Below are 19,475 nucleotides of genomic sequence, written 5' to 3' on the forward strand. Positions count from 1 at the left end.
GTTGTATATTCCATTCATGTCCTATTGTGACGATTCTAATATAGTAGCATTTTGAATAATAATCAATATAAAGTAAGCAATTTGTAATGTGCAGTGTACAACTAGTTGGTAGCTTTCCAGTACAGTCATTCAAGTAACAGGCATGAAGTAGCAGCAACTGTGTCAACGTGTGTGTGTGTGTGTGTGTGTGTGTGTGTGTGTGTGTGTGTGTGTGTGTGTGTGTGTGTGTGTGTGTGTGTGTGTGTGTGTGTGTGTGTGTGTGTGTGTGTGTTTTCAGTTAGTGCAAGTAGAATGTGCAATGGGAGGGCGGGTAAAGTGTTCAGCATCCTGATTGCTTTGTGTATGAAGCTCTTTGCCAGTCTAGTGCAGTGGTTCCCAACCTATGGGTCGGGACCCCCCTTATGGGTCGCCAAAGATCCAATGGGGGTCGCGGAGCCCTCTTGATTTTAAGGGGTTTCGTTTTAAATATATATAGCCCATGTTGAATAAAAGACAAAGCATTTAACTAATAAATGCATAGACGCAACAAATTGTAAGTGCTACATTAAACATTTATTCTATAGCCTATTTGACCAAAGACGAATTGAGGAATAAAATAACTAAAATAAGTTATCGCAGGAAACGGAGGGCATCTTGTGACTTCGTCTCGTGGGGGCGCTCGCGTGGTTGGGTCACCAAAGCTTAAAATAGTAAAAACATGGGTCCCCTAAGAAAAAGGTTGGGAACCACTGGTCTAGTGGAACGGGAGCGGAGGCACCTGTACCTCTTCCCAGAGGGCAGGAGACTGAACAGTTTGTGTGCAGGGTGGCTTGTGTCCTTGGTAATCATCAGTGTTTAGCGGGTGAGGCTGGTGTAAATGTCCTGCAGGGAGGGGAGCGGCGCTCTAATGATCTTTGCTGTGTTCAGGGGCCAGAGGTGAAGCACGCTAGCTTCCTCTTCCTCTTCGTGCCATCCTCCTGGATCGCCCTATTCCGCATCTTCAGCTCTGCACCGATCCTGCACATGATATACTTCCTGCACAGAAGCTTTTCCACTATGCCGGCATGTTCAGGGTGGACAAGGTGGCTAAGGATCCCAGAACTGTGCACTTCCCGCTCCAGAGTTGCTGTAAGGCCAATTTTTGCCCAGTGGGTCTTAATGGAGGGGGTGAGTTTTTCCTCAAGTCGCCAAATAGCCGAATTCAACATAATCGATGGTTGTGCCAATTGTGCCGAATCTGAGTATCGTTTATTTTTTAAAAATTTGGAGCTGCCAATTTGGGTGGAGTAGTTATGCTCTGAAGCGGGAAAGTGCACCAGAGCCGCCTCGCACTCTTTACAGGAGGAGATGACTGGCTCCTCCGCGGCCTGACGGACCAGCCATCCCCCAATGTAGCCAAGGACCTCATGGGTGGTGTCCACGTCCCCCTCAAATGGCTCCTGTTGTGGTAGGTCGAGGCCTTCCTCTGTAACACACTGCCATCATATGCCTGTCAGTCACTAAAAGTCGTAAAGGTCTGTCTATAGTTCATGAATCTCAGTAGCCTACAGTAATGAAATGGGGCAATTGCAAACGGAGTGTGTTATGTATGCCATTAGGCTCTGGTGAAAGACATGCAATGTAATTTTGAAATTCTAGGATGTATTTTGGCAGTAATAAACACACCTCCGATGATGCAGCTGGCAAAGTTGGTGTCCTCTGACTGCCTTGAGCTATCAGAGGGCTGCCACTGTCCCCAATGCAGTTGGCCCCTGGGGTGGTGCCTAGGACTGTGATTGATGCACTCTTCAGTGCTGCCGAGAATTCTCTGCTTGTCGGGTGATACCGATGGCCTCCCTTGCCTCGGATCACAGAGAATAGATTCTAGAGGATGAGATACATTGTCACTATTCATATCACTGTAGCAGCATACATGTACTACTGCACCACATGTTTGTATTACATATCAGTTACATCTTTCATGCACAACACAATTTCATTCAGAAGTCAGTCATATTCAGGGCTCATGTGTCATTTCATCATCCATTTGCTTGTTAACAATGCATACAGCGATCTATAGATATATACGTATGTATTTTTCACATCCCACTAGAGTAAAACCCAAAGCGGGAAAAAAAAGATAGATTTCCTCAGCACAGCTAATTCCACTGGGTAACTGATCTGCACTGGAGACAATAATCTGAATCTGTGATTTGATCAAAATGTCGAAGGATGATCTTTTTCCTATAACAACAGCCTATCTAACTCATTAGGGGAGAATGTAATAACTGTTGTTATACCTATGTCATGCAATATGCTGGTCTTGTACTTACTCAATGAATGTACTTCTGCACCCTATTGAAATTAATATAATGATCTGACTTGCTAATTCATGTACCCCACCATGGTAAGTATATAGGCTACTGTATGCAGGTCTATGTCCATGACTTTTATGTTTCCATTTCAATTTCTTCATCCATACCTCCAGACAGTCCTGGTTCAGCTTGGCAGTGCACAGGAATCTGACGCCGTCAGGTTTCTTGCTGATTTGCCCCGAAATTCTTAGGATACTCCTGATGGTGAGGATCAGGCCACGCTGGCAAGGGGGAGTGAATCTGGGTCTGTAACATTCAGTTCACAAATCATTTGTTAGAAAAGCTGTGGCTTGATATTCATTTGTTGATTTTGCTCATATATAGAGTACAGTGAACAGTTTTGGCAATGTGACCATATGTGTTATGTGTGAATGTGTGAATGCGGGAGAGATGGACAGATTGAGAGCGCTTGAATTTCCTGTAATGTGTTGTCACTGTTGTCACCAGACCTGAAAGTCCAGGATGGGATCCACTTCAGGGACTCAGTTAGGAGAGTCATTTGCTGGTCACTCCTTGGACCCAGAGCTCGGCGCCACGGATTGCAATCAGCAGGGGATCTGAGGTATAATGTGAAGTTGTAACCAAGTACATGTCAGCCATTGCTACAATGACAATGTTAAACATGTGCAGTGGGCACTGTGTGGGCAATATGTACCTTGAATTTAGGGTGTCGAACAGTCTATTCATGTCCTCAAAGAACTCTGCTGTGTCCTTGGCTGCGTCAGGTAGCTTTTTCATCTCAATCATGGTTCTCATTCCTGTAAATGTCAGAGTAAGACCTTTGAATGAAAGGAGGATTTTGGTACATGTGAAGGGGAGAGGGAACAGTAACACAAAACCAGTGCTTACCAGCTGCAACCGTACGGCTGAACACCTGTGTTGCAAGCCGCACGCGCATGTTGAGGAAGGGTGGCAGGGTGACATGTCTGTCCGTTATTTTTGGGGCCATTCGAACTGCATTCTTTTTATCAAGCTGATAAAAGTTCTCGAAATGGCCCCATTCAATTCTTTTCGGTCCAATCTGTAAGCATACGGCATGTATAATGTTAACCAAACAAGTGTTTAAGTTATGGCCATAGTCATAGCAATGTGCAGTACATAACTAACCGTCAGGCCATGCTTCTTCACGTTGTTCCGGACACTTTTTATGAGATGAGGCACATCAAATATAACTGGGATGATTTGGCCATCCACAGTTATACAGTGTGCCTCATCTCTCATGTCTGCCGTGTCCAGCGTGGCCCCTAGCAGCTTCAGTGCCCTCATGTTAGAGGGGGCCTGGTCACAAACCACTGAAATGATCTGTTGTGAGGGAGGGAGTTAATGACACTTGTGCTGACATGCTTCATAAGCAGGTCTTCATGAAATGATTTATGTCAAACTTACGTTGAATCCATTCTCGCCCAGTTTATGCACAGCCAGTGACAGCACTGTAGCTGTGTCTTCTGGGGAGAGGGTATTTTTTGCCAAGAAATACCCTATGGCCTGCAGTGAATAGGAATACATATGTGTCATTGAGGGCAATAAAGGTCTAATATTATGGTGTTTTCATGTGTGTTTTAGAAACAGCAGAAATGGACTGACGACTTACCTGTTTCCACTTTGAGGCTGCACCTCTTGCCATTAAAACCATGGCCTGGTTGGCAACTTCACCTTTCGGAGTGAGGCCATCGATTGTGTCCCGTGCCTTGCTGTAGTCAAGGTGTTTCTTTATTGACATCTCGTCAAAGGCAAGGGACACAACTCTCTCCGAAGGCTTCATTTTTGTGGCAATTTCTGCCATTTGCCTCAAAATGAAATCGAGAAACCCAGGCTGCAATATAGTGAATTGAATTGTAGTGAATGTAGTGAAATGTGGTGACATTGAATCAAATGACCCCTACAGAATAGTTTTTGAAAGGAGTAGGACAGGTTTTTCAAAACCAAACCTCAATGTTGTTCTTACGTGGAAAGGCCCGACGTTGGCTTTGATAAATCGTTGTAGTGTTGAGGGTGAGGGCAATAGGAATTTTCCTTCTGAGGGACCTATAGGCATTTTGGCTGTTGTGGTAGACCTGTACACCGAGCCGCGTGATGGCCGGTGTACATTTGGTCCATTTTGCCCCTTCACTACGGCTTATCTGGAGGCGTATGAAGTCCGCTGTCTCAGTTGGCAGGGCCTTCAAGGACTCATTTAGTCCCTTCCCCTGTTCTGCTTTCAGCCTGTAATGTCAACATCTATTTATCCATTTCCCATATACTTTTACATTGAAACAAATTGAAACAAAGGCATACAGGACATAACACATTTAGCATTTGTTAGTATCTACCATATGAAATCAACAATTTATGGAGTTACTTCTCCTTTGAGGGCACTATATGAGTCACCAATGACACCAGCTCCATTTAAACAGCAAATGACTTGAAGGAATGCAAAGGTTGCGCAGCAAAACACATTCTTAAAGCCAGTGGTGGACGAAGTACACCAGTTATGTACTTGAGTAAAAGTACAGTTACCTTGCATTGAAAACTACTCAAGTAAAAGTGAAAGTATTCACCTCACTTTTTTACTTGAGTAGAAGTACAAAAGTATCTGCCGTCAAAAATACTTAAGTACTAAAAGTAAAAAGTAAAAACTTAAAAATGAAGCATTTGGTGCAATTTTAATATTTAAGTGTTGTAGGCCTACTTTGGTCATATCTAATTAAATATCCTCTGATTTGCATAGGCTATACCAACTGAACATGTTAGAACTAGGAATAACAGGCCTCGGAAACACTGTGGAGTAAGTCCATGGATGTTATAGCATCAGAAGTTCATTTTCACCTCTCTAAAGATTTAATACTGACCCTAACATGCCCAAAAGAACACATGAAAGGCCATTAATATTAAGAAAGATTAGGCTGAAATTGATTATATGCCTATTAGAACAACTACTACAATACCCCCCAGCCGTAGGCCTCGTCCAGTGTAGGCCTACTTATTTGTGACGGCAAGGAGTTAGAGTAGTAGCCAATAAAGTACTTTAAGTTTAATTTTTGTTATAATTATGGTTTTGGTGGACCTCTTATTATTATTATTATTAATGTTGTTGTTGTTGTTGTTATTATTATTATTATGTAGTGTTTGGTTATGTTAAGGTTGGCTTAGGCCTATGTATGGACAAACAGACTTCTTGGGATTCTAAGCTACCTTTAAAGATAGGAACATCTTCATATACTTGTAATGGTCTCTATTTGCTAGATGCCAATGATTTGCAATAGCCTACTTGATACAACTTAATTGGAACACTTGTAGCCTACTGACCTGACTTAAGGGAAAGGATACATGTTGCAAGGATACATGTTGAATGTAGCCTCAATTTGCAACATATGGTGGGCATGACAATCCTCGTGTAAAGATACAAACCCTTTAAACAAGCCTCTTTTCCATGAAGTTGAAGCAAATCATTTTTTGGTGACAGGGGAGTCTATTAGACAAGTAATTGTAACCCCCAACTACTTCAGAAAATACTGCAATGTATTGAGGGGAAAGAATGCTATCACGGAGTTGTGCGCCTGGATGGGTTGGAATAAACAGCATTTAGGCATCCTGTGTAGGCAGGCCCGTTTCTAGGATTTTGGGGGCCCTAGGCAAAGGGGTTGTCGGGGCCCTAGGCAAAGGGGTTGTCGGGGCCCTAGGGCTTTTTTTTGGGGGGGGGGGGGGGGGGGGGGGGGGGGGGGGGGGGGGGGGGGGGGGCTCCCGACGGGGCAGCCACGGCGCCAGAATTTCTGTTTTGGATGGGCCAGACCATTTTTGGATGGCACTTCAGTCATTGTCACATACTGTAGCCTACCAGTACAACATCATGTCACATGGAAACATAATGAAACAAACCTTAGTCACCTTACACAGTGTTGTGGCTATGCAGGGCAACACATGCACGAAGGGCAATGAATGCATTAAGAGCACGCATACACCAGCATTTTGTCGGTGAGGAAATGCAATCTAGGTATTATGATAACTAGTCCCTCCAGTTCATTTTATGAAACTTTATGAAGAAAGACCTGGGAAAATATAGCCCATTCCATTCAGTAGGCTCATCTCAAATGAAAGTAGGCCTATATGGCCCAATCAGGGTTTTTTTTTTTACCCTACCACGAAAATCATGATCTGCATTGCCAATCACAAATAAAGAATGGTCTAATCTTTCCAACCACTTTGAGAATCTAACCGAGGGTGCTCCATTTGTGCAAAACGAAATATTGACTCGTAAAACAATAGGCGTAGCCTACAGTTCAGAAACTCATGGCTGAGAAACGAATGAGCAGGCACAGTGGGGTTGGGGGGATGTGATATTGGTAAACCAGAATTCTGTAACCAAGCCAAGGGGGGTCTCCCCGACTATATAGCCTATTTTTTCGTATTGCATCCACCACGCACTTGTAAATACAATCCAAATGTTTGTGTTATTAGTAGTACCGCAGCAAACACGAATAGGCAGCGACCAAGGATCACTGAACAACCTCCGCGGTTGACAACTGTGTTATAGGGACCAATATCCCGGTGTCCTTACCTTGCGTTGTCTTGACCGCAGAATGTATCCCAGAATGTATCCCAACCTCTAACTGTAATCCACGCGTTTCCACAATCATGGTCCCAAATTCCAATGTGTAACCCCACATATAGTAATAGCAAGAAATGGACTATTGTGCTACAATTTAGCTATCCCACTCATCGCACTTGTGACTCCTGTTATCATTACATTGTTCATTCGTTTCTTCTTGCGTTTGTCCACATCCAAAACAGTTCCGTGTCGAAAAAAGGTGCGTTATTGAACAATCGACGTTTGCAGTGCTTACAGCACGTGGATGTTTTTGAAAACATATGTAGCCTAACTGTAATTGAAACATCTCGCTGTCTGTGCGATGTCAACTGGCCTGGGACAGTCTGGTGGTTTGGCAGCAGTACAGAGAGTAGCCTAATGTGTCGTCTTCAAGATTAACTTTTATTATAAAAGCAACTGTCTCCAAAAATGTAATGTAAACTGGCGTCTGCGTAACATCCAGTGAGAGATTGTGTCGCTCCATTTTCAGTTTGTATTTGCGTGGAATATGATGCTTGAACCAATTGGAAGGGGGGCCCCCTCCAGATGGGGGTACTTTGACTATATTGTCGATGCGCTCGCTGTTCGGCAATTGACATTTTCACGTTGTCGCTGATGCAAACCTATTGGAAGGGGGGCCCCTCGAGCAAGGGGGTATTAGGGAGGCGCTGTCGCTTCCCTCGCAGCAGAGCCCTTCATACAGGCGACGGTGCCATATTATGAAGCTATTTAAAATCGTCACTGCTGTTGGGTACATAACCTGTCGTCCTTGGGGGCCCCACCTACTCGGGGGCCCTAGGCAACTGCCTACATTGCGTACCTTAACGCAACGGGCCTGTGTTTAGGGCTACTTGACTCAAGAAACCAACACGCTACAAAAGCGGAAATTATGTGACTCTCAAGTCATAACACAGATATAGCACAGTAAGTCAAATAAGCAGTAGGGCCTACATTAAGTATCAATTCGCTGATTATTCAGTTCAAACGCGAAGCCTATCAGACAAATTTCGTCTTGTCAGGCGAGTGCAGCCTGCAGTGCGAGCTAAACCTCTCCCCCCTCACACAACGAATACGACGTGCAGATTAATACACTCTAACAACGTTATTGTCGCCTGCTTTATTGTTTTGCTGTGCTTTCCGCATGTTACTAGAAAGTACCGTTTCTTCTTATTTCAATTCGTCTCGCAAGTCGCAACAGTGGACACATCAGTGGTCTTGCTCTGCTCGCTTTCCTTCTAAAACTAAATCTGTACAGTAGAGCTTGTTGTCACGTGACACATTACAACCAATCACAATGGCGAATCTCTGAGTCTGCCAATCGGATTCAGTTTCACTTTCTTCACACAAGCGTGAATCTCAGATTTCATTTGACCAGGGCATTAAAAATGAATTAATTCACCTGCCGTGTATCGCCTTAAATAAAAAAAAAGGAACGAGTAAGGAACGAGTGTAGCTGTAAATGTAACGAAGTGAAAGTACTAAATTTCACTTTGAAATGTAGTGAAGTAAAAGTATAAAGTCTTACCAAATAAAAATACTTGAGTAAAGTATGAAAGTATGAAAATGTTACTTAAGTACAGTAACGAATTACATTTACTTCGTTACTGTCCACCACTGCTTAAAGCTAATCCAGGTTAATAGATTTGGCGGCATATGTTACTATAGTAATATTTGGTAAGACCATGTAATGGATGTATGCATGGGCCATTAGGTCTTCTATAGTGAAACCTACTTTTCTCTCAGGCCTTTCAGCTGCATTAGGAGCCGTGTTATTGTCCTCCTCTTGCTGGCCTTCTCTTTCGCCAGCTGTTGGCGCAGCTTCTTTTTTTCTTTCTTTACTGTCAGCAGCTGCTGTTGAAGGCTTGCGACTCTGTCGCGGAGCAGCCTCAATTCTGTCTGCATTGTCTATTGACATAATGTGTGATATATAATAGTATTATGTATACATAGTCAGGCCTGTAAGGTATTATGGATACACTTCCTGTTATTTGTAATGACATACACTCTAAGAACATTTTCCTGCAAAATAACGGCAGTTACTGGCAATTATATTTACCTGTAATTCTACTGTTATTTCACACCAAAAATCAAATACAGCTCATTGCTGTTTAATGTATCACAGTATATAACATTTTTTCAGCAGCAATTGAACTGTTAAATAACAGTACTCTACAGAAAAATAACAGTACATTTCAGTTAAAAAGTTGAATTGTACTGTGTGATGACAGGCAAATACTGGGTCATAGTTGTATTCATGAATATGGCCATGGCAACTTCCCACCCCACCCATCATTCTCCATAACTGTGGTACCCTGGCCATGTTACCACCCCACCCTCCCATCGTTCACCATGACTGGAGTGCCTTGAGCATGATACTATGGCGCTATGCTGTATTGAGAAAATGGTTTGCGGTGGTCCTTTGAAAGTGTGGGCATGAATAAAATTTCAGAGTATGCAGTGCTGTTACAATGATAGTGTGCAAGGTGGGCTTTTTACTGTATCTCTTGATGAGCCAATGATGAATATAGCATTGGTCAGTCTTTAAAAAAATATTTTGCACCAAGTAGCACATCAAACAAGCAGCACTACAAGCTAGCTCTCAAAGCAATGCCTAATTTGCAGCAGGCACATTATATGCAACAATGCCACAAATGATGCCACATACAGCAAGCTTTCACAAAGAGGAAAGTGTGCAAGCATGTAAGCAAGCTTGTAGGCAAGCTTATAGGCAAACAAGTGCTGTGCTGTGCCATGCAGGCCAGCCAGCAGGCAGGCAAGCAACTGAAGTGTTGATAGTCCAGATTTATATACAGGTGCAGGAGTACCATGTGACCAGAGTCATCAGGCCCTTGGCAGGTGACGCCCGTAATTGAATAATGGCATAACAGCCCTACTCAGGTGAGGCCAGGCACTGATTAGCAGATTGGTTTAGATGGGGCTGCTTGTTGCAAGAGTGTTACAAGTTCTTAAAATGTTTCAGCCATTCACACTTTCATCACTATCAAAATGCATGTGCTACTCACACTTTGCTGCATCAAGCACTTTTTAAGTATTGTAGTTTCCTTAGAAATTGTTTCATCATGCTTGATAGTATCAGATAATCTTTAACCAGTCAGAATGACTTCAGTTCTTCAGGTGGTATTGAAGTTTGATGGTGATCACGGACAAGTGGAGGATGAGTGGGTTTCAATGGTGCTTGCCACTTGTTATTTTCTAGAGATGCACCGGATCCGGTTCCGGTTCCGGATCCGTCAGGATAATAGAGTTTTTCACAGGGTCCGGGTCCGGCAGGATCTTAAGCAGTGGATCCGGTTTCCGGCATGTTACCTAAAAATCAGGGTCTGGTGCATGTCTAGCCTAGGCTTTTCAGTCTTTCACAACCCCAATCACTGCATGGAGTGAAATCCCTTTGGAAGCGGCTATTGCAGGCAGTGTGGCAATAAGCCAATGAGTCTAAAAAATAGTTTGCGCCAACGTAATAAAAAGGGCCCACGTGTGCGAGTAGACTATATGTTTCAACCCTTTTGTAGGATCCGGTATCCGGTTCCGGATCCGGCAGGATCTTATTCAGTGGATCTGGTATCCGGCAGGATCCTAAAAATCAGGATCCGGTGCATCTCTAGTTTTTTCCACAACGGCGAATACTGCTATTGTGCAGTACTTACTGTTTATGCTCAATATGTGACTCAAAGTAATATTTTCACAGTAGTTGTCTGTTTTTTCGAAAAACAGTAGAATGCTGTTGCAGAATTGCCGTAAATAAACAGCTATTTGTTACAGTGTACATGATGGCAATAGCATACTTCAGAATTTGCCTCCAGGACTTTCTCTATTCTTTCTCCGACTTCTCTGGGCTCTGCTGAATCTGGAAATATGTGAAATGTGTTAAAGAATGTCCACCCTGTTGTTGTAATGATGTGTCTGACCATTCATTGTGTGTGTGTGTGTGTGTGTGTGTGTGTGTGTGTGTGTGTGTGTGTGTGTGTGTGTGTGTGTGTGTGTGTGTGTGTGTGTGTGTGACACCCACCACCCCGCTTTGGAATTGCCGATGGCCAGCACTTCGCCTCTTTCACCTTGCGTTGTTATAGTTGTGTGTGTGTGTGTGTGTGTGTGTGTGTGTGTGTGTGTGTGTGTGTGTGTGTGTGTGTGTGTGTGTGTGTGTGTGTGTGTGTGTGTGTCTTCCAACAGGGCACATGGCCTAATCCAGTTTCCCCTTAGTGAATACTTGACAGTAATTTTGTAATGGGGTGAATGATCAATAAAACATATTTGGTTCTGAAACATGTCTGTGTTACTCATTTCGGTCACTTGTCATATGTTGCTGCCTGTTTGCAGAATGAGTACCTACCAATGTCACAGACTGTGGAGATATGTTGAGCAGAGTTGGATGGAGAGTCTGTAGAGGAGGAGGGCATGAGGCTGGGCACCGCACTGTCTGAAAGTCGCTTTCTTTTTTGCTGTAATACACATTGGCGTGTTGGAGTTATGTTAGTTAAATGGTGTACCTCTCCATTGTTGTAGCGCTCATAGGGTAATTTCTGTAAATGAAGAGTTCAGATGCAAAACCCCCTAAGTGCCTTTTCAGAAAATAATCTTAATTCATTTTTATTTAATACAATGCTATCAAAATTGTATATATATATTTTTTTTTATTTATGTAATATAACTATTTATATGTATTATCAAGTACATGAATGTAAACCAAACCAACAACGGGGCTCCCTAAAAACATGGAAGTACAGGTCTTCAGAAATGGAGTTAGGGGGTTTTGCATCTCAACTCTTCAAATGTGCCTTGGAAACTCAATGTCACTTTACCATTTGTATTATCATTCTCGTGTGAAAGTGAGCCTCACAGACACCATACCCTCCTCTCCGGAGCTCATCATATGAGAGGCTGGTGGATGAGTGAGCTTGCCTCACATTCATTAGCCACAGTTGTCTTCTACAAATGAGATAGGATGGTTTATATACACAGTATACACATATAGCCTATATATATATATATATAGTATTTATTTATTTGTGCATGGAAGTCCTTGTGCACAACCCTTCCAGGTGCAAGGCAGGAAAACTTGATCAATACGAAAAGTGCATTAAACATTGCACACTGGATACTTCTTTTGACATTTTCCCCCCCTGAGCGAGCAACGCGTTTCGCCCAGTGCGTCTTCAGATTCGCTCTTATCCCAGTGCGTCTTCGGACCTGAAGACGCACTGGGCGCAACGCATGGTTCGCTCCAAAAACAATGAAGGGGGGGCAGTAGGCCTACACAGTGCGCGGTGTTTAATGAACTTTTCGTATTTTGTTTATTTTGTTTATGCAACTTGGCAGTTGGCGGTGAATCCACATTAGTTTTACCCTTTTTTGCTAGGCAGTAAGGAAATATTCGCGAGAAGTCTGTAACATCCACTTTACATGGGACACCATATGTGTATGAAATAGCCTGCATCCCCCACTGTTAGTGTGCCCAGTGGAATTGATTGGTTATGATAACGGAGATTAGAGCAGTCCAGCCAACAACCGTGTGCAGAGGAAGCAACCGTTCTGTGGATTTTAAATCAGCTCTGTCAATACATACCGTGCAGCATCCTTTGGAAATGAGAACACCGATAGGTGCTTGTTCTTACAACCTTCTACTGCACACAATTTCGGCATTGTGTTTGTCTTTTTCTTTTTATTTCTCTTTTTTTCTGAGAACTATGGCGCACTGTGTCTGAGTGTGAACTCGACCTGTTAGACCAACATTGGCAATGTCTTTACCGTCATTATATACAGCTGCAGGTATTCCACACACCTGTGTTCCGTCTTTGGATGATGTGCAATGAAACAGACACACAACACAAACCCATTTCACCCTTTTATTTTATTTCCATAAGAACATTTCAAGGTGGAAGTGTCGAGGAGGGCACACGTCAATTTGCATTTTGACATCCGAAATCTGAACTGCCATTCAAGGATTCAATCCCACAAATGCACTCTAGAGGCGTAATTCACTCTCAAACTCGGATGGTCTCCTAAAGGGGCGTTCACCTGACGTCAACGGGATACCGGAAAACAACGAGCCTGACTTATCTCCTTCTTATACGATTTCTGCATAAACCTAACCTGTCAGTAATGCAATGTTTCTGAGTTGTTAATTTGTGCCTTGACCAAAACTATCCCTAAACCTAACCTGTCAGAGGTGCAACAACAACCTGCGCGTTGTCATGAGGCAGCAGCCTGAAGCAGCGGGGAACATAGAACCCTTTTTGAAAAAGGTCCTAAGTTCCCCGGTTGCGGGGGATGACCCCGTTATGAATCATGGTTTCCAGAGTAATTTATTGTCCACATCATTGTCTAAAGCACCACTCACAAAGCATCGTCCAAAACTATTGTTTGGACCTGAAATATCAAATTGTTCCAAACACAGATAAAATTGTGACAAAGGTGAAAAAAAACAGTAAGGGGGGCAAACATTTTTGCACAGCACTGTATTTTTAACAATAAAATCAATTTGTCTGCCAATGTTCAGATGGAAAGCTCACAGATTTAGGGAGAAGCTGGTTATTCTGAAGAACGCCTTTAATCACTGACTAATCAGTTTGTCTCACTGCCTCTCAAAACACAAACAAGTCATACATAGCAGGTCACAGCTGAAGGGAATACAAAACAAGCATATTTCTGTCATGATATAGAAAAAAAAATAACCCAGAGGGCCTGTCTCAAGGTGAAACAAGAGTCTCTTGTCATATATGATATGGAAAATTAATTAAATTACTATCTGTTAATCACTGACTAATCAGTTTGTCTCACTGCCTCTCAAAAGACAGATCACAAACAGAGCACCCAAGGGCACACCTGAAGGGGAGACCAGACGGGGGGGTCTGTTTGGCATGATATAGAAAACATTTTTTTTACATATCTGTATCACTCAGTAATCAGCCTTTCATCACACAAACAGACCACATGGGAGAAACAACTCTGCATTGCCGTCGCTTTGGATAAAAGCATCTGCCAAATGTCATGTCATGTAACAGAGACCCCAAGCAGCAGTTCTGTATTTCAATCGTCATTATCATGCCGACAAGTTGTCAGGGAAATCACCAATCATTTACCCGGGTTTGCCAGGGCATTTTGCAAACAAATTACAAGGGCTGATTACTGCCTCACCCTGCTCGTTAATAACACCCTTTTTCTGACCTGAGTGCCAGGTATGGTCTCTGCCAGGTGCTTGTCATCGGTGAGGTGGTCTGATGATGTGTGATGTCGGCTGACTCACGAGCCTCTTACCCCCACCCCCATGGAGGGTTGAAACCACCTGTCAGTTTGTTATCTGTGCACATGACTGCATTGCCAACATACAGTAACCCAGTGGGTTCCCAAACTTGTTCTGCTGGGACCCCCTTCTGAGTTCCTTCTGTCCACGACCCTCCTGTAGTACCTCCGCGACCCCCTTGGGGGCAGTTTAGGAACCACTTCAGTAGCAACCGTATCTCACTCATTTCGTGAAGTATTCACTAAAAAAAATTAAGTAATTTTCGTGGTGCATTCACGTTATTGCCCGCCTTTCGTAAAGTCTTCACGAAAATAATAGATTAATTTTCACGCTGCCTATTCACTTGAATTGCCCGACTGTTGCCTAGCGACCCACTAGTTTGATGCCCTTTCGGTACATGGTAATCAAACATTTCAAACAAGCAATTTAGGGTTAGGTTTAGGGTCAAGGTTAGGGTTAAGGTTAAGGTTAGGGTTAGGGTTAGGTTTAGGGTTAAGGTTAGGATTAGGGTTGGCTTTAGGTTTAGGGGACATAAGGCGTAAGAACCGAAAGGGCGTCGAATTAGTGAGTCCCGAGTGTATCAGCAGTGTTCTGTCAGCACCCCCTCCCCGCCCCTGCAGACGTTTGGATAACCATAGCAGCAGTGGGGCAATTCAAGTGAATAGGCAGCGTGAAAATTAATCTATTATTTTCGTGAAGACTTTACGAAAGGCGGGCAATAGCGTGAATGCACCACGAAAATTACTCTATTTTTTTTCGTGAATACTTCACGAAAGGCGTGAGATAGGGCTCTCAGTAGACTATCTCTTGTGTTCATACAGTAGCCTATCTCTTGTGTTCATACAGTAGACTATCTCTTGTTATACATTAGACTATCTCTTGTTTTCATACAGTAGCCTATCTCTTGTGTTCATTCAGTAGACTAGGCCTATCTCTTGTTTTCATACAGTAGCCTATCTCTTGTTTACATACAGTAGCCTATCTCTTGTGTTCATACAGTAGACTATCTCTTGTTATACATTAGACTATCTCTTGTTTTCATACAGTAGCCTATCTCTTGTGTTCATTCAGTAGCATATCTCTTGTTTTCATACAGTAGACTATCTCTTGTGTTTATACAGTAGCCTATCTCTTGTTTTCATACAGTAGCCTATCTCTTGTGTTTATACAGTAGACTGAAAGAGGAGAAAGCGTAGAGGACAAACAAACACACTACAGAGAGATGTTCCAATAATACAAAGTGAATGCAAACATTGTATGAAATGTTGAACCAGAGCGATAGACATGCACAGTGAATGCAAACATTGTATGGAATGTTGAACCAGAGCGATAGACATGCAAAGTGAGTGCGAACATTGTATGGAATGTTGAACCTATGCGATAGACAGGTCTGCAGGACTACAAGGAACATTTTCGCTGTGTGCTGCTTGCACAACACAACCCATACAGCAGTGCTTTTGCTGAAACTATTTATGCAGAGACACTTCAGGGTGTCAGTGGGGCTTCTCTGCCTTTGATTGTGCAGCCTATCGAAACATGCAAATTGCTAAAGAAAAAGGCTTATTGCCCACAGGACTGCTTTTATACATTCAACTCATTTGAACAAAAAACGCTCAGACACTCACTTACTGTAATGTGGGAAGTAGCAAAAAAAGCGCAGGTGAACATTTTGAAAGCTTAGCAACACAGCACAACATTAGCTTCATGAGGACTTGTTAGGCCTATCTGTATTTCTATTGCAGGTGTAAACAGGTTGTAATACCTGAAGACCGGATGGTGATGTTTGTGGCACGTAGCAAGTCTCTATGAGTAGCCTACTGCTGAGAGAGAGTGGAGACTGTGGAGCATATTGATCCTGTTCTTGGATATGAATTCACTCCATCCCATGACCTCTGTCAATATAGAAAGAAAGAAAAAGCACAGAATTACAGAATGGTGAGAAACCCAAGTGTGTAGTCTGAGGATTACTAACATTCAAAGCAAGCTATGAGGACAAAAAACTTTAATTGAAAGAGATGAAGAGAAGCTATGAAACGCAGATGATAAATATTAACGTGTTTTCAAGGATTGAATTGGATCAAACAGAATCAAGATGGTAACCATGTAAGAGAATGTGGTTCTATTATTTTAAATTGACAGTCAACTCCCACCCTTGATATACAGACTATAGGCGTGAATGTGTTTCACCCGCCCAAAGTATGTTGTTAGTGATGAAATGAAAAATGCTGAAGAGAGCCGTTTTAATAAAAGTCCAAGGTACTAAGTTGTGAATCTTTTGAGCAAAAACCTGGAAAGCAGCATGGAGCAGGCACAGTGTATTCCTTTATTAAATTACAGAAGAGACTGCTAGACATATTCCGTAACAGAGAAGCCCTAACAACAGCACACACCCCCTACAGTACGACCGGTAAGCTAGAGTTTGTGATCATCATGCATTTTTTTCCCATTGAAGACATTTTTGGAATCACTTTTCTCCTAGATTTCCCATTTGGCTTCAGAATCAGAGACATTCTTCTGGGAGGAAGCAGAGCATCTCTCTGAAACTAAGCGGTATGTCTCCTGCTAATTCTTTCAAATTCATGAGCATGAATAGAGAACTAAAATTAGTTGCAAGGGCCAACCGCCCTGCGGGTCTTAATTAACCTTGACCTGGAACGCATTAAATGTTATGACACACTGTGTTAAAGCGCTGTGTTTATACAGCATTATATGACACAATGTGTTAAAGCACTGTGTTTATACTGCATTATATGACACACTGTGTTAAAGCGCTGTGTTTATACAGCATTATATGACACAATGTGTTAAAGCACTGTGTTTATAGGCCTACAGCATTTATACAGCATTACTGTATATGACACAATGTGTTAAAGCGCTGTGTTTATACAGCATTACAGTATATGACACAATGTGTTAAAACACTGTGTTTATACAGCATTATATGACACAATGTGTTAAAGCGCTGTGTTTATACAGCATTACTGTATATGACACAATGTGTTAAAGCGCTGTGTTTATACAGCATTACAGTATATGACACAATGTGTTAAAACACTGTGTTTATAGGACAGCACGTGAGACAAAGATACCAACATAGTATATCAGACAGGGGGAAAAACACTTTAAAGAGGACTGTTAACTTGTATGCTGCAATTTCAGGTGTTGTTCATAACCTTACAGGCTATGTTTAGACAAGAAACCGCCCATTTTAAAATATACGTTTTTTTGATATTCAATTTTTAATTTTTCAATGTATCATAATTCATATTCTGAAGGTTGTTGTATTCCATGCTGTTTGTGTAATTTGTAGAGCCAGAAAAGAGCTTTCAAACAACACCTCAGACATCTTTTTGGGATTTACACTGACTGATATAATCTGAATGCATAAGTGTCCTACCCTCATATGTAGGCTAAACCTTTGCTAGTCTGTTTCTCCCTTAATATTGGTGTCAGATTCACACAAATGCAGTTCTGGGGTGCTACCTTGCTACTAAACAGGCACAGCAAGTATGATTGAAATCTGTGTCGGTCGGGTCCCAAAGTGTCTGATTTCACGTGAAATGACCCAAGTTCATTTTAAGAGTCTTTATAATGTTGGTGCACTGGAATCACACTGTGGAGTCAAAACCAGCACATTGTCTTGATCAATGTGTCTTTGCTATAGGCCCTACATGTGCTTTTTCTTTATAAACATTGTGTTGTGAGAAGGGGCAAGATTCTGGCAGCCAACCAAGTCAGCTAATTTTTTGACCGACAGCGGTTTCCAACAATCAGAGGTTGAGTTGTGCGCAGCCAGGGTCACGCAGCCAGGGGAAAACAGAAAAAGAAAACCCATCTATATTGCAAAAGGGCCGGGCTCTTTATCAACACCATCCAACCAGCCAAATGCTGGTGAAAGTTCAGTTTGTCTGGTAGAAAAGAAAACTTCCTAGCCATTGTAACACATTATTGAGTGTGTGTTTATTTGGTAAGGTTAACCTCTACTAGCCGTTTTGGCTGGTAATGAAAAAATATTAAAATATATTTACAGCCCTGATTGCAATGACTATTGCTATTTTATTTGCATTCCCTGTATTTGGTTATTGGATGTCTTACCAAATCAGTAGGGCTACATCCCCTAACTCCCTTCTCACACTTCACTTTGACAGTCATGGGGAAGCGATTAGGGTGTCAGACTTGTAGGTTGCCGGTTCGACTCCCGACCCACCAGGTTGATGGGAGGAGTAATTAACCAGTGCTCTTCCTCATCCTCCTCCGTGACTGAGGTACCCTGAGCATGGTACCATCGCGCCGCACTGCTCCCTTGCCATTGGTGGCTGCCCCCCTTGCACGGGTGAGTCATGAATGCAATTTCGTTATGTGCATTTGTGTGCTTTGGAGTGCTGTGTCACAATGACAATGGGAGTTGGAGCTTGCCAGTTGGGTTTTCATCTTCACTTCACTTATGGCCCTGATGACTTCCCACACCTACCTGGGCAACACAGTCTCACCCCAGGTAATGCATTTTTGACTACCTATGACCCTTAACCTAAACCTATACAGTACCTAAACCTAACCTCAATAACATTATGCTCATGCCTCAATAACATTATGGGGGGGGGGGGTGGCAATTCAAGAGGACGTTTGAAAGGTCTTTAAGCACTTCAAGTCAAGTCAAGTAGAGTGCACTTTATTGTCAAGAATCTATGTAACAGGTCTAGCAGAAATTCGAAATTACGTTTTACCAATCTCCAATGTGCAGTTAAACTATAACATTTCAATAAGACATTGACAATAATCTCTCTCACACACAGTCACGGATAGTCTATAACTAGCCAAAGATGATTTAATTCATTTAGACCGTCTCTGGTCTAGCCTTCCTATCGTAACTCCCAAGCGAAGCATTTTTTTGCCATTGCTGACCTGGCATTGTTGACTTCTTGAGAATGAATGACAGCAGTGGTTGCTCTGAAGTGTGTCAAAGCCGTAGGCTACGTGTGTTGGTTCAGACTGCCCCCCGGTGACCAAAAAGTGTGCTGCAAATCAAAGTGGTGAACCCGCAGATGTAAGTTTTAATTTGCGTTATCTCGCAAAATATTTGCGTTATCTTTGCCACCGTACAATCAGGTGTAGCCTTGAGAGACAGAACCCAGTAAGTGACCTAGAACAGCTAGACTGGTCTGAAATTGCTCAAACTGCCCTGAAATTACTTCCAAAGCAAAATAGTTGTATGTGTGAGTGCTACTAAGCAGAATTAATGAATACAGATACATTGGATGTACAGTACTGATATGGTCATTGCAACACATCTTGTACAAGAGCAAGCAGGGGATTTATATAA

At 42.6% G+C, this 19,475-nt stretch overlaps 1 long non-coding RNA gene across 1 annotated transcript; it reads left to right on the forward strand.

Moving 5' to 3' along the window:
• Positions 1-737: 737 nt before the first annotated feature.
• On the forward strand, positions 738-3,015 carry LOC134467430 (uncharacterized). Its single transcript, XR_010038546.1, has 3 exons — positions 738-1,426; positions 2,447-2,577; positions 2,781-3,015. It is a non-coding gene; the product is annotated as an uncharacterized LOC134467430 (long non-coding RNA).
• Positions 3,016-19,475: the final 16,460 nt, after the last annotated feature.

Source organism: Engraulis encrasicolus, chromosome 17 (assembly GCF_034702125.1).
Source record: "Engraulis encrasicolus isolate BLACKSEA-1 chromosome 17, IST_EnEncr_1.0, whole genome shotgun sequence".
Lineage (NCBI taxonomy): Eukaryota > Metazoa > Chordata > Actinopteri > Clupeiformes > Engraulidae > Engraulis > Engraulis encrasicolus.